Source organism: Charadrius vociferus, unplaced genomic scaffold (assembly GCF_000708025.1).
Source record: "Charadrius vociferus isolate BGI_N301 unplaced genomic scaffold, ASM70802v2 scaffold201, whole genome shotgun sequence".
NCBI lineage: Eukaryota > Metazoa > Chordata > Aves > Charadriiformes > Charadriidae > Charadrius > Charadrius vociferus.
In genome coordinates, this window is record NW_009646936.1 from 2,507,178 (window position 1) to 2,520,191 (window position 13,014).

The window sequence follows — 13,014 nt, forward strand, 5'->3', positions numbered from 1 at the left end:
CTCTTGAGGATTTTTGAGCTTGTATTTTGATTTTCTTTAGATTTTTTGTCCTATTTGGGCTGAAACTGGTTTCAAGAACTGTCATTTTCCCACAGACTAGGTATCCAGCTTCTTTGGCTAGCCACAGTTGTTCCCTAACCTGTCTCCACACTACTATACGTTCTTGAGCAGAGCAGTTGTCTTCAGTTGAGAGTGAAGAAATGAAGGCGTAGATGCAAAAGTTTGGCTTCGGCACATTCCCCTTTTTGCCCATTTTTCAGTAAATAACCATCTCGAATGCACAGAATTAAACTCATGATTATAAGGTTATGAAGCTCCATCCCAGATATCTGTGCCAGTTTGCCCCTAACCCTTCTGCTCCATGCCCTGGGAGGGACTAGACATCCCGGTTTCTGGTTACAAAATTATGCACGAGGTAGGCTTTTGGGGAAAGCAAAAAGCACATGACTTCTGTGCCTCATTAAGACCTCCCAAGTCGGACTTGCTCGAGTATGAAGACAGACTTTGACCTATATTCAGCAAAAAAATCAAAGATCCTGAAGATGAGAAATGGCCACAGCAAGTCCAACAGGTCTTCATCAGCCTGTCCATACTAGGCTAAGATCAGCTAGTGTAGATGAGACCAAGGAAAGAAAGCATTATGGGAAGCTGAAAGATGACAGTAGAGGAGCAGTTCAGGATGGGTCAAGAATACTGGAAGTCTGTAGTTGGGTTAAACACTGCAAGCTGTAAGTCCATTATGGAAAGGTCTTTTTCGGGTGGGCTTAGAAATTTGTCCAGTGAGGAAGAAATGCAGGAGTAGAGATCAAAATAGAAGCTGAGTAATTGAGAACTGCTACATTTAGCCCAATCCTGTGGGAAACAACAGAGCAATGGAAGTATGGATTTTTAAGTCATGGTTGATGTAATGTTACCCATATAATGTGGAACTTGATATTACATGAGAGAAGTAGACTTCTGGGAAAAGTAATAGTTGCTGCCTTTGATGCAGTGTTCTGAAAAATCATCTCAGACAGCTTCTATTGCGTGCTGCTCTCTGGTTTACAGGGACAAATCTGTGGTAAGTTACAGTGACTGGCCTCTTACTTCTGCCCATCTATGGTGCTCTGCCATGCCCAGACATAAAAAGGAGCATTGCATATGTTACTAACAACTCCTTTCTTCCAGATAAGGAAAAGTCACCCAACTTTTCCCTGCATTCTTGGCAACTGGTAGTCAAGGTTTGGGGTTTTTTTATAAAAAGAAACTGAAAATGGTCATGGGGATTACTGGGTGGAGAAATTTCCGATGTCTGCCTTAGCAACTCACCATCTCTCTCCTTTTCTCGATAACCTCTCAATTATAAACAAAATAAATAGATCCTTTGTCTCATAGCACCCGCAGTTGCAAGATAAACACTGAGATGCACAAAAGAGAGGTGAAAGCAGTGAGATTCTTCATGGCATGAATCATATTGAATTTGGCTTGCTCCCAAACACATGTATTAGCAGAGAAGCCTGTCACCTGAACAGGGTTAAATCATGCTGTAATATGCAGTAGCAAGAGAAGCAGTATAGAAGCAGTATGTTGTACCTAAAGTGTATTTTCCTGTGGTTGTGGTTTGTTTTGGTGTGAGTCAAATTGTCAATGATCTTATTAGGTAATCTGCTGGGGAACTGCTCTTGCCATGCTCCCACTTGAGAAATTGCCGAGTAAAAGACAGGCATGATGCAAACTGATGGGGCTGCTTATAGAGTTATGTTCCTAGAAAGGAACAGTGTGGGCACCATCAGACAGGGCAGATACAGATCCAGTTTATATGTGTGCATCGGTTGCCCAAAAGCAACATTAGATACAGACACTGATAACATCTACATTTAGGAAAATGAAGACAGTTGCACTAATCCAGGAGTGCTGGTGTTCATCCTGCTCTTACTCCTGTGCTCTGAACCTGCCTGTGCATCTACCTCTCATTGCTCCACTATCAGAGTGTGTGGGTAGATAGCAGCTTTCATATGACTGGGGGACCAAGACACTGGAGAGGACCATAGTACATCCCAGAACAGAATCTATCTCTGTCACAGGCTTTCTGGGTTCACTGGAGTGCCTGTTATAATTCAGCCTCAGTTCCCTCTGCAAAATGCAGGTTGAGAGAACAACTCAGCTTTAGAGGGTTACACGAGGATAGATGCATTCAAAGTTTATGGACCACAGAGACGACATGGTATGGAAAGCCATGCAGTTGACAATATTAAACTCAAAGCAAAAATTAAAGAAAATGGCCTTTTATACACAATCAAACGCGCACACACACACACATTTACATATACATACATACTTATATATAAATTTAAGGAGGGCTAAAGAGAAAAAAAGTAGTAATTTACTAATAGCAGGCATGATACTAAATGGACAATAAAATCCCATAGATTCTGTTGGCTTTATATACTGAAAATTTGAGAAGATAGTTCTGACATAACAAAACTTATGTTAAAAAGCACTACACAAAATTGCATAGATTATCCCCTGGGATCTTAAATGTATCAGGAAATTTGGCTTGTAGAGTTACATGTTCTATTCCAGTTTTATGGTAAGTAGTAATAATTAAGTAGAAAGATAGTGTCTGTGGAAACGTCTATAGTTACTGCCTCTTCTGTCATGTTTTGGACTCATATTTTAATTATGTACCAGTATGCTCCTCTAGCTGGTAAGAGGAAAGTTTTAGGAAATAGAAAAACTACCCATTGTAGTTCCTCTATTTTATTTCCACCTTTTAAATGCTATTTTTGTAGAAAAGAGAAGAAAATGGAAGTTCTACTAAATTCCCGGGATTACATAAATTGTTCCCGTGTACTTAGTCTTGCCTTGTTTATTGAGAGAGGAAATGGGCATACAGCATGGCTGCATGAGTCACAAACATCTGTCTTTGAGTGTGTCCTATTTGATTAATAGAAGTTTACAGCCACTTTGGCCTTTCTTCATAGTAAGGCCCCCAAACAGGGTAAGTAATTTTGTACTTCATAGGTTGCCTGGAGGTGACAAATTTTTGCCACTTTTGCTATATTTGAAAGTGTTTGTCTTTCAGGCATGAAATTCAGAATGTGATATTTCTTGTTGGTTTTTTGGTTACTGATATACTCTTGCTGATGGTAAACGCAGTCCTAAAAAACCTATGAGGATAACAGAAATAAAAGCAAGGGATAGAAGCTCTGTTTTTAGCTTGGCACTTTTTCCACACGACTTAATCATAAACTCTAAAAAAAAGTTTGCAGCTTTTCTCTATTTGGATGATTGAAAATCAGTAGCAAACACCTTTAATTCTTCGACCTTCTGAGTAATAGAACTTTTCAAAGAATGGCTTCACTTGGTTGAAAAACACAGATTGTTCCTCATGTGCCAGACTGAGTGTCAAGCCTGGGCAGGGTGGTGATTGCTCTCTTGTGTCCTCAGCGTAAAATGAATAAGGATGCTTTTGGCTCTTGTCATAGTTCTGATTAGCTCAAGAGTTTTATGGGTTTATTTTGCCTTTTTAAATCATATCCTCTAGTATAGCACAGGCAAGGTTCAGTTTACTGCTGAAAGCCTCTCTAGTATTTTATTCCCTGAATTTACCTCCCTTTGCCCGCTGTGTTCTGTGGCCAGCACACACCAATTGCTAGTAAAATGCCACTATCTGGGTATAAACTCTTCTTCCCAGAGAGAAACCTCTAGTAATCTGTAAATCAGCTCTTAGTCTATTTATATTTCTGGTGCAGTGGGAAGGTAAAAGTAGAGTGGAGGCCAGAAGCTGGTCTTTTTGGTAGGGGAAGAAGTATTGTATGTTCCTCGCTTCATATAGTAAGTCCCAGAGAGAGCGCAGAAAGCACCGCAGGAATGTGAAGAGCAGATCTCTATCACAGAGCAGTTCCTGCACAGCCTTCCTTTTTTTTTTTTTTTGGAACGAGACAGTGGGATTGAAGTTAGGAAGTTTAGTTGTAAATAGGCAACGGGTCTTATGAGGCTTCTTGTAGAATAATAATTTCGCTGAAGTAAATCTGAAAAAGTGTCTTGTCTCAGTCTGTAGCTGCTATCTTGTGAATTGTTTTCCCTCTATTAAGATGGGGAAAAAATCTTACCGCTTATCCACAAATCAAGGAGTTTTGAATTTCTACAGCAATAATATATATTAAATGTCAAAGAACTTGCTTAACAGAATGTTTCCAGAATGTGTAACTTAAGGCTAGCAGATATCTTGTGTTCTCCTTTACTTGGAAGTAGGACAATTAAAATACAAAGGCAAGTTTATTTGCACAGAAAAACTGTTAATGACTGTCACCATTAGTCACTGGATGTAGAGGGAGTTGCTGTGGGAAGAGAAAGCAAACATAATGGGGAATGAGAAGTTTCCAGCCATTTACACAGGTGGCCTAAGTCTTGAGCACTTGTGAATACATTTCATTGCAGTCTGTTTGTACTCGGTCTCAAATTTTACCTTTTGTTTCCCATACATCAGCACAACATGGCAAGGAAACATTTGTTTTAATCCACCTCTGCTTCAATTATGCTATATCCTGACTAGTGAGAATCATATAGCCCTGTTTTCTCTTGAGCTATAGTGATTGGTACCGTATGCAGCCTTGTCTACCTGACTTCTACCCAGTTTAGTTTCGTGTGAACTCTCATTGAGGTTTTCAAAATTTTTGTAAAATCATAATTCCAAGCTTAAACAGGATAAGAGGTGAAAAGAAGACACTGTCAATGATTCTGTGCTGTGGATGACTGTGTGAACCTGTCAAACCCCCAAAAGCAGGGCTAGGCACATCAGTTGAGGCTCATATAGTAGGGTAACAAGAGGGACCCCCGTGTGGACCTGCTATACCTCAAGAGGTTTCTGTTCCACAAAAACACACATCTGCATGTGTACACACACACACAACCCCCCACACTCCCAAATAAACATAAAATCAGAGCAGCAATTATTTCCAGTTGCACTCTTAGGACTAATTGAAAAAAAAAATTGTTAATGGGCCTCTAAAGAAATGCTTGAGAAATGTCAAAGAGTATCACTTTCTTTTCCAAAGCATAAACTGCTTTTTCAGCAGTGTTCTGTCAATTACTTGGCAGAGGCCTAGTCCATCAAATATTCTCAGTGACAGTTTTCTCATAAATAAACATTTTAACTCTTAGGTAAGAGTAAACATTTTGCCATTGATCCAACTCTGTAATTAGGGTGATAACCAAGCACTGAAATAAGCGTGTGCTCCCAGCAAGAAAGTACTATTTTAGAGAACACAGATCAATGGCTGATTGCTTGAGATAACATATGAACCTCTAATTTCTCCAGGCATCAAAACTAGAAAATAAGGACTGTTACTTTAGATACTTTTGTTGTGTTTGCTCCAAATCATCAATAGGAAATTCATGGGGCTCCTGAAGACCTGTAGTAGACATCCAGTCTGTTGCCAGTGATGGTATCCAAAGGGGGAATTGTGCCAAAGTGGCTTGCCAGAAAGCAGTTTCTGTACATCACTTGAAGGTCAAGTAAATTTTTCACTCTCCCTTTTATGAAAATGTTAGGATTTGTTTATTAACTTTCCATTTCTTTCAACTTCTACTGCTTTGTTTTATTTATTACAAAATTTAACAAATTCTGGTTCTGAAGCAATGGAATTGTCACAATTAGAAAAATAGGGGGGCAAAATGAATGGAAAAAAATACCTATTTTAAAACATTAATGTTTAAAGAACAATAAAACTTGAAGCTGCGTCAAAACTATTTCTTAATTGGTCTACATTGACAAAAGAGCTTACTTTTGGCAGTGGGAAGCATGAATGTATATCCTCCTTTTTTTCCCAAATCTGAATTGAAAAATCTTGCATCAAGTGAAAGTACCATCTTCGCTGAATGCATGCTGCCTTATATTTAGAGGTACAGAGTTTGCTGAAAATTGGCCATTTTGATTCCATGTGGGTATCCAAAAAAGCAGGACCTCAGATCTCACTAGCCCCTTCTGAAGGTATTGAACATCAGTGGTTTTAGAGAAATATTACATAATGTACAAAAAATGCAAAACCTTTCAGTCTGAAAGTGGTTAGTTCCAATTTTTTTTTTTCTTTGTCAAATTAAATGAACACTTAGACTGACAGCTCTGTTGGCTGGACAAATCTCCCAGTATCTTTGGCAGATCCTAGACTTGGCTTTCTCTGTGAAGTGCCTTGTTGTTTCTTTCTCTGCTGCCAGGACACACACAGGCACTTGGCCTCTTCTCACTCACCCTCCCTGCGTGTCTCTTTCTCCCAAACGGCCCCTCTTCAGCACTCCTACCTTAAACGTTCTCTTCTTTTCTCCCCTCTCTCCACCTGCAAGGTGAATGCTTGACAGACAGATGCCCTCCCTTGGTCCTGTGAAAAAAGAAAGGCACTTTTGCTGTTTGGGTACCATAAAGGCCACGCACAGCACGGAGACCTAGGGGAGCTGCTGATCCCCTTCCTCACCTATCCCTTCTCAGCTGCACTGAGTGCCCTTACATCTAGAGGTATTTGAAATACATATTCTTTGACAGATCTGTCAGATTTTTTTTGGTGCCATTGGCAGGCCTCATCCTACCCAATCTGCGCATTCAGAGTGTTTTCATTATTAGACCAATATTAATAAGCTCTGCAGATAGAAACCTGTTAAAAATTCTTGTAGCCATATAGATCAATCCAAAGAGGTTGATGTTTAGTCCACAGGATCAATGAGGCCACAATTTACTCAAAGTGTTTACATGTACACTTTGTCAAGTTCACCTGACTCCTGAGAGTCCTCTGTTATTCTTTTCCTGATATAGACGATTAAAGACATGGATGTTCAAGGAATGTAGGGTTTTAAGAGGGTTTCCATCTCCTTACTACCTGAATTCTGGTTCTTTTGGTGCATTTTGCTTCCTTTAGACACCACCTGCACTGTCTGGGACAGTAGGTTTTCCACCTGACCCAGCAGCCCCGCTGGCATCTGGGGGTCTGAGTGGGCTGGGGTTGCTGGGTAGCTGCTCTCACTGAGGATTTGGGTTGGGGGTGAGGGCAGAGACCAAATACTCTGTGAGCCTGAGAAGGATTTGGGTGAGCTGTTAAAAGAAACAGAAAGGATTGTAGATTTTATACCTACTTGGAGTTGCCTTGCTAGCCTCATCACAATACTGCCTGTTTCCCTCAAAGGCGGGGACACTGGCTACACTAGAAACTGCATCCGATACGGGTGAGGGCCAGAATTTCAAAAGGATCCTGTGACAAGGCAGTATAAATGGAGAAAACAAAATGAGTCCTTGAATTTAAGATTTTTGTAAGATTTCTTACATCTCCCAGCCCAAGATTCAGCATATCTGAGTGCGTGCTTGACTATTGAAATTGTGTGGAGATAACAGAAAAATCAAAAAGTTCTCATTTGAAATATCATACTCACTTAGATCTGCAAGTTAATAACTTTGTCATTGGATTGGATGTAAAGCTTTGAATTGCATAATTACTTTTAATTTCTGTGGTCTGCGTTGATTTCATTGAATTTGGTCATGAACATTAATTGTACGCTTCTAATGAAAAATATGCATTTTTCCAGAGTGTTAGAGTAAAGAAGGTGGTATCTGATCATTTAATGTCATACAGGAAAAACTGGCATATCCAATAGACTGCAAATATCCTAGTTATAAAGGTTCTGGTGAACTGGCTAGAAGAGTAAGGTAAATGGGTAAAATAAATAGGAAAGTGTAAAGGAATCTAGTTTTTCCCTTCTCTGGCCAATATTCTTGAAGCAGTTTCCATTTCAGAGATGCAATCTCACGTGTAAAACTCTCACTTTAGAGGTACATTACTTGATGGTCTAGACAGACTATATCCTGTGTCTGTAACTAGAATCAAAGCCACATTTTTTGCTATTGTGTATTCTGACAGCACAGATGTGCAAGTTAATTACATCGAGCACATCATTTGTTGAAAAAATTGAATTAATTTTGTATGTGAATGCAGTGGCTAATCTATGATTATGAAAATTAAGAGAAAAAAAGAAAAAAAAAACAACTTTAGGAACCTTATCTCTTGCCTGTGTGGTAACACAGAATCATGGCAATAATCTGGTGAACCTTTACATTATTACTAACATCTCAATTCCTTTTCAGTGGAAATGTTGGCTCTGACATTGGCTTACACTGTATACCTATGTGCATTTTTCCTTATCCTCTTTATGTGTCCAGGCAAGCTGTCAGCTTGCTTTGAGGAACAATGCAGAAATCTTTATCTCTGAAACCAAAAGTGTGTGACAGTTAATACTAAACAAACTACCCTCAAATGCATTAGCTTATGTGGAGTACTCATACCAACCAACATCTGGTTGTTTGGGCTTTTACAAATTTTCCTGATGAAGAAAATATCTGGTCTGCTGTAAATGAAATTCTGTAAGTGGGAAATTTATCAATGATATATATATATATTTGTTGTGGTTTTATTCTTTTGAATTTAGAAACAGTGTCCCTACATTGTATCCCTGACTACAACGCAACTTGAAGTGTGTAATGTCATTCTGGCTGTATTGGCATCAATGTAAACATTATTATTCCTCTATTATTTTTTGGCATTCCTTGACAGTTTTCATTTTCAAAAAGAGCATTTTGTGCTTTGCTCATTCTTGAATAGTATGCCAGTTCCAAACTCCCCTCCTGTTGAGAAATGAAATGAAATATTGCATTCCCTGGCTTCAATTATCATGTTCCTAATTACCCATTTGGAGTGAAATTTTTGATATGTGAGGGCAGCAACACAACAATCAGGGCATTTCAGAATGTTACAGGTGGGTTTTATTTGTGTTATAAAAAGCTATGCCCGAGTCCTTTTCTGGCTTTTGTCCTTTTAGAAAATCTGGCCCTCCTCCAGAGACCATTTTTGCTCGAGAGACTGGAAAGAGACTCATAAAAAACTTGTTCTGAGTTTGGAAAGTGAGCAGAAAAGGAGTGCTCATTGATTTCAGTTGCCCATGTTGTGAAGTTTGAATTTCAAAAGGGTAGCAGAGAATGGGAAATGGGGTTAAAAAGAAAGTAGGCTAAAACCGTCTATGTTTGATGCCTAAATAAAGCAATAGATAATAATAAACTTTTTTAATGCTACTAAATGCTAAGGATATGTTCTAGCACACACATAACTCACTAAAAGATTAACAAATAGCTGGGCTGAAAGCTACCAAAGGAATGCTTCTTATGCATTAAAAAAGTCACAATTCCCTACCAAAAAGTAACTGATACAATGCAGGGCATTTGAGTGTGAATGAACTATCACATGTAGGCTTATGAGGCACCATGTAAATAATTGTATCTAATGGAACTACTTATCCCTGTAAAAATACATGTAATGTCCTAGTAATGTAATGTAATGTAATGAAATCATTGCTTCAGTTTGTAACTGTCACTGTAGTGCAACGGTGATTGCAATGGAGAGTTACTCTTTGGATGCTCAGTGGGGAACAACAGTGGCATGTCTGAATTGAAATATATTTACTTGAAACAGAAGTATGTCCAGTTTTTGACTGAATTCTTTGGGCTTAGATTTTCAAATGCTATAGAACCAATCATTCCTTAGAAAATCACTTCCCAGTTAATAAATACTGATATTTGCAGAAATGGGTAACTTGAATGATTCATTTGGGGATCTGTGCAGAGGCAGCCAAAGTGCTACTGAAATCCCCTCCCCACTTCCGTGGCTGTGGCTTAAAAAATAACTCCATGCCTCTATATGTGCTAAAAGTCATTTTCAACATGTTGTGGATAAAACTACTGTATTCTTCTTACTGCAAGCATTAATAACTTCTTGAGAAATAATGACCTCTTCTTTAATGAAACAATGAACAGTGTTACCGATCAAAGAGCCAGACATATGGCAATTTGCCTCTTTGAAATACTAAGCAAGCTGTTCAGGAGAGTTGCGTTACTTGGAATTAACTTTATGAAACGCTCTTTTTGCTTCCTCACACTATGTATTTGTGAAAAAACCCTCCCTGTTCTCCTTTTTATTTACTTACTTTCGGTATGTCTTTTCCCTGACTGTAACCAAAAGTTAGTACTTTAAGAAAAACATTGCATGACTCTCATTCTGCCTGGAACTTCAGGAAACTTCCAAGAAGACAACTGATAGCTGGGACATGGCATTTTTTTCTAGTTACAAGTAGCCTTAGAACTGGTTTTCTGTGACACTGGACTTTCTTTATCTTACCTTCTGTTTGAAAGGGACCATTTACAATTTTGAAATAATTTCTGGAAGAAAAAATTTCATCACTGAACTCGAGAGCAACTCGACCTAAATCCACTCTCAGTCCCCAGCAGAAAGACGGGGGAGGGAAAGTCCCGCAGTGACAGGAGCAAGACAAAGTTTTAGTAGGCTATTTTCCAGCTGCTTCCAGCTTCCTGGGGATGCAACAGATAAACAGGGTACAAGTATAAACCAGTACTGTTTTAAGACTTCCTTAATTTACACTTGATATCAGGGCGGCTTCTGGCTGGAAAGTTGCAGCTCATGAACACAGCAGGATTAAGAAACAGATTCCCTCCTCCCTTTAGGATTTCGAAGCAGCAGCGCAAGCCGAGCATTTCCTTTGGAGGGGGTCAGTCCAAACCCGCAGACTGAGAATGGGAAGGCGTTCTCATTCGTTCTGGAAGGAAAAAAACATTTGACAGGAAAACATAGGCCAATGTAGACTATAATGGTTCCAGATAGTCTTAACTGTATGATGCCTTGACCACTTCCACATTTTTACTTTTCTTCAAGATAACAGACTGACAGAATGCCCAGTTCTCATTTTCTGGTTCTTGGTATTTTTGTTTTGTTATTTTATTTTTTTTTTTCTGACGTGAGTGTTCATTAGCCATTTCCCAGAATACAGTTGTTGATTTCTCTTTCACCACAGTATTTTCAATTATCTTTTAATTCAGTCCAATGCTGACTATCAGCAATATGAATAATCTTTTTGCTGTTCCAGAAATCATAAACTCCTGAAAAATACAGTCTTGAGACTGTTCAGGAAAATAGATCCAATCTGCAAATACAGGATTTGGCTCATATTGTGGGGCTGGACACTGGGCATCCTGCTGGAGAGTTGTGGCAATAGTTGTCTTTCAGTGATCTGTGGAACTGATGCCTGAAGCAGTTTGCTTCACATGTTTCCAGTTGCTTCATCAGACTCGGGTTAAGGAAAGAGAGGAGCAGGAGAGCAGAGGGAGAGCCAAAGCACTCAACACCCATCCTCAGCATTCTCACATTCTGTACCCTACTTCTTGTGCACAGGTATACGGTTCAAAAAAAAAAACCGCCTTCAGAAGGGTTGAGCATCTCTTCTAGCAGCCTCTCCTTCCACCTCACTCCCTTCCCCTAACCTGCACCCACACCATACGCAAGGGTGCTTTAATGATCAGGTCTGGGGCATACACATTTTTTTTGTCCAGCAGAGCATAAGTGGATTTCAATAAAAGTTGTCTACAAGACTGGACTAACCAAAAATTTTCCATCACAAATACTTTTAGGCACTTTGTGTCTTTTAATTTGGTTTTATTTTTTCTGTTTTGTTTATTTTGCTTTTAATGCATTAAAAGCTGTGTTGCTAATAAAACTAGTTATTTTTTCTGAATAGATATTAAAAGAGAGAGAGAGGTTAGGCAGAGCTTTCTTACATAGAGGGAAGTACCGCAGTTTTTGAAAGTCAAATCAATGACCATCTTTCCTCAGAACTTGCTACCCCTTTCTTTCTCAGGTTCAGTTGGCCTCCTTAAGGATGGTAGTCCAAGAAAAGCACCAATATTTCTGCTACCTGGGCCTTACCCAAGCCCTAAAATGGAATAAACTTGAATTGGCAATGCTGGTACTCCTTTTCTCTTTACAAATATTTTTGAAATTTTGCATAGTTTGCAACCAAATGTAGACTACTAAAACACAGTGAAGCAGAATTAACATTTCCATCCAGCTCCCATAAATAATTTATATCAGTGCTTTTTCATGTCTATTCAGTGGCCAATCTTTCATCGGAATGTTGTTTAATATAGGAAATAAGTGTTTCCATCTTCCTTGTTGCCAATTAACTGTGTTTCTGTAGCTGCTATTTATTTTTGTAACCATAGTGATTAAATCTATTTATTAGATGCAGTCATATTAATTCTAAATGTGTATTTATGTTTATTTCATGTCCACAAACCTGAACAATATGTTAGCACAATTATAATGTAAGTTTAAGGAATATATCCTTGAAATACTCTTATACCTGTTTCTTTGTGATATGTCAAATATTTTTAAGTTTGGGACACCTCAAGGAGTTATGGTGTGCTCTCTAGCATTTCTGCAGTAAATTTTGTGCAATAATGAAAAACAATCTAAAATTTCCCTGTATTTTTTTTTATATCAGGCTTCAGATAGCTCATAGAGACCAGTACAGTCTCTGCTAGATGTGGTTGGTGTGGGGTAGTTTCTTAAATTCCTGAAGACCCATCCAGAGCATGTCTTGCTTCCCACTTTTGCTTCATTTTTTGTGGCATCCAAAAAGCAGTGGTCAGACCCATTACGGCTCAGACATGGAGGTCCCCCAAGGCACAGGGCACAGTACCTGACAGCTCTTTGTCCTTGCCATGACCCAAAGATTGGTTGGTATTCAAAGGACCATAGGCAGCTGGTTGAAACTTAATATGGTAGAAAGCACCTACATCAAAAAGCTTGCCAGTATCTGTCTGGCAGTGTTAATACTGATGGCTGCTAACCTTTCATTAGATTTTAAACAAAGTAATGCAGAAGTAGATATTATTGCTCAAATGCCTAGGAGCCCTAATCCCTAATTATTAGTTTGTGCCAGTGCTGCATAAATACAGGAGGAAAACAAAACCTACCTAAACAACAAAAAAAAAATCCCACCTGTCCTGTGAAAGTTTTGAAACCAATTATACAACTTATGATAGAAAAATATAGTGAGACAAGGATGTAGAAGGAGGCTAATGATCAGCAGTGCTCTTGGCGCATCGACTACCAAGATAAGATCAAATTTTTGTAGGCAGTGGATTCTGCA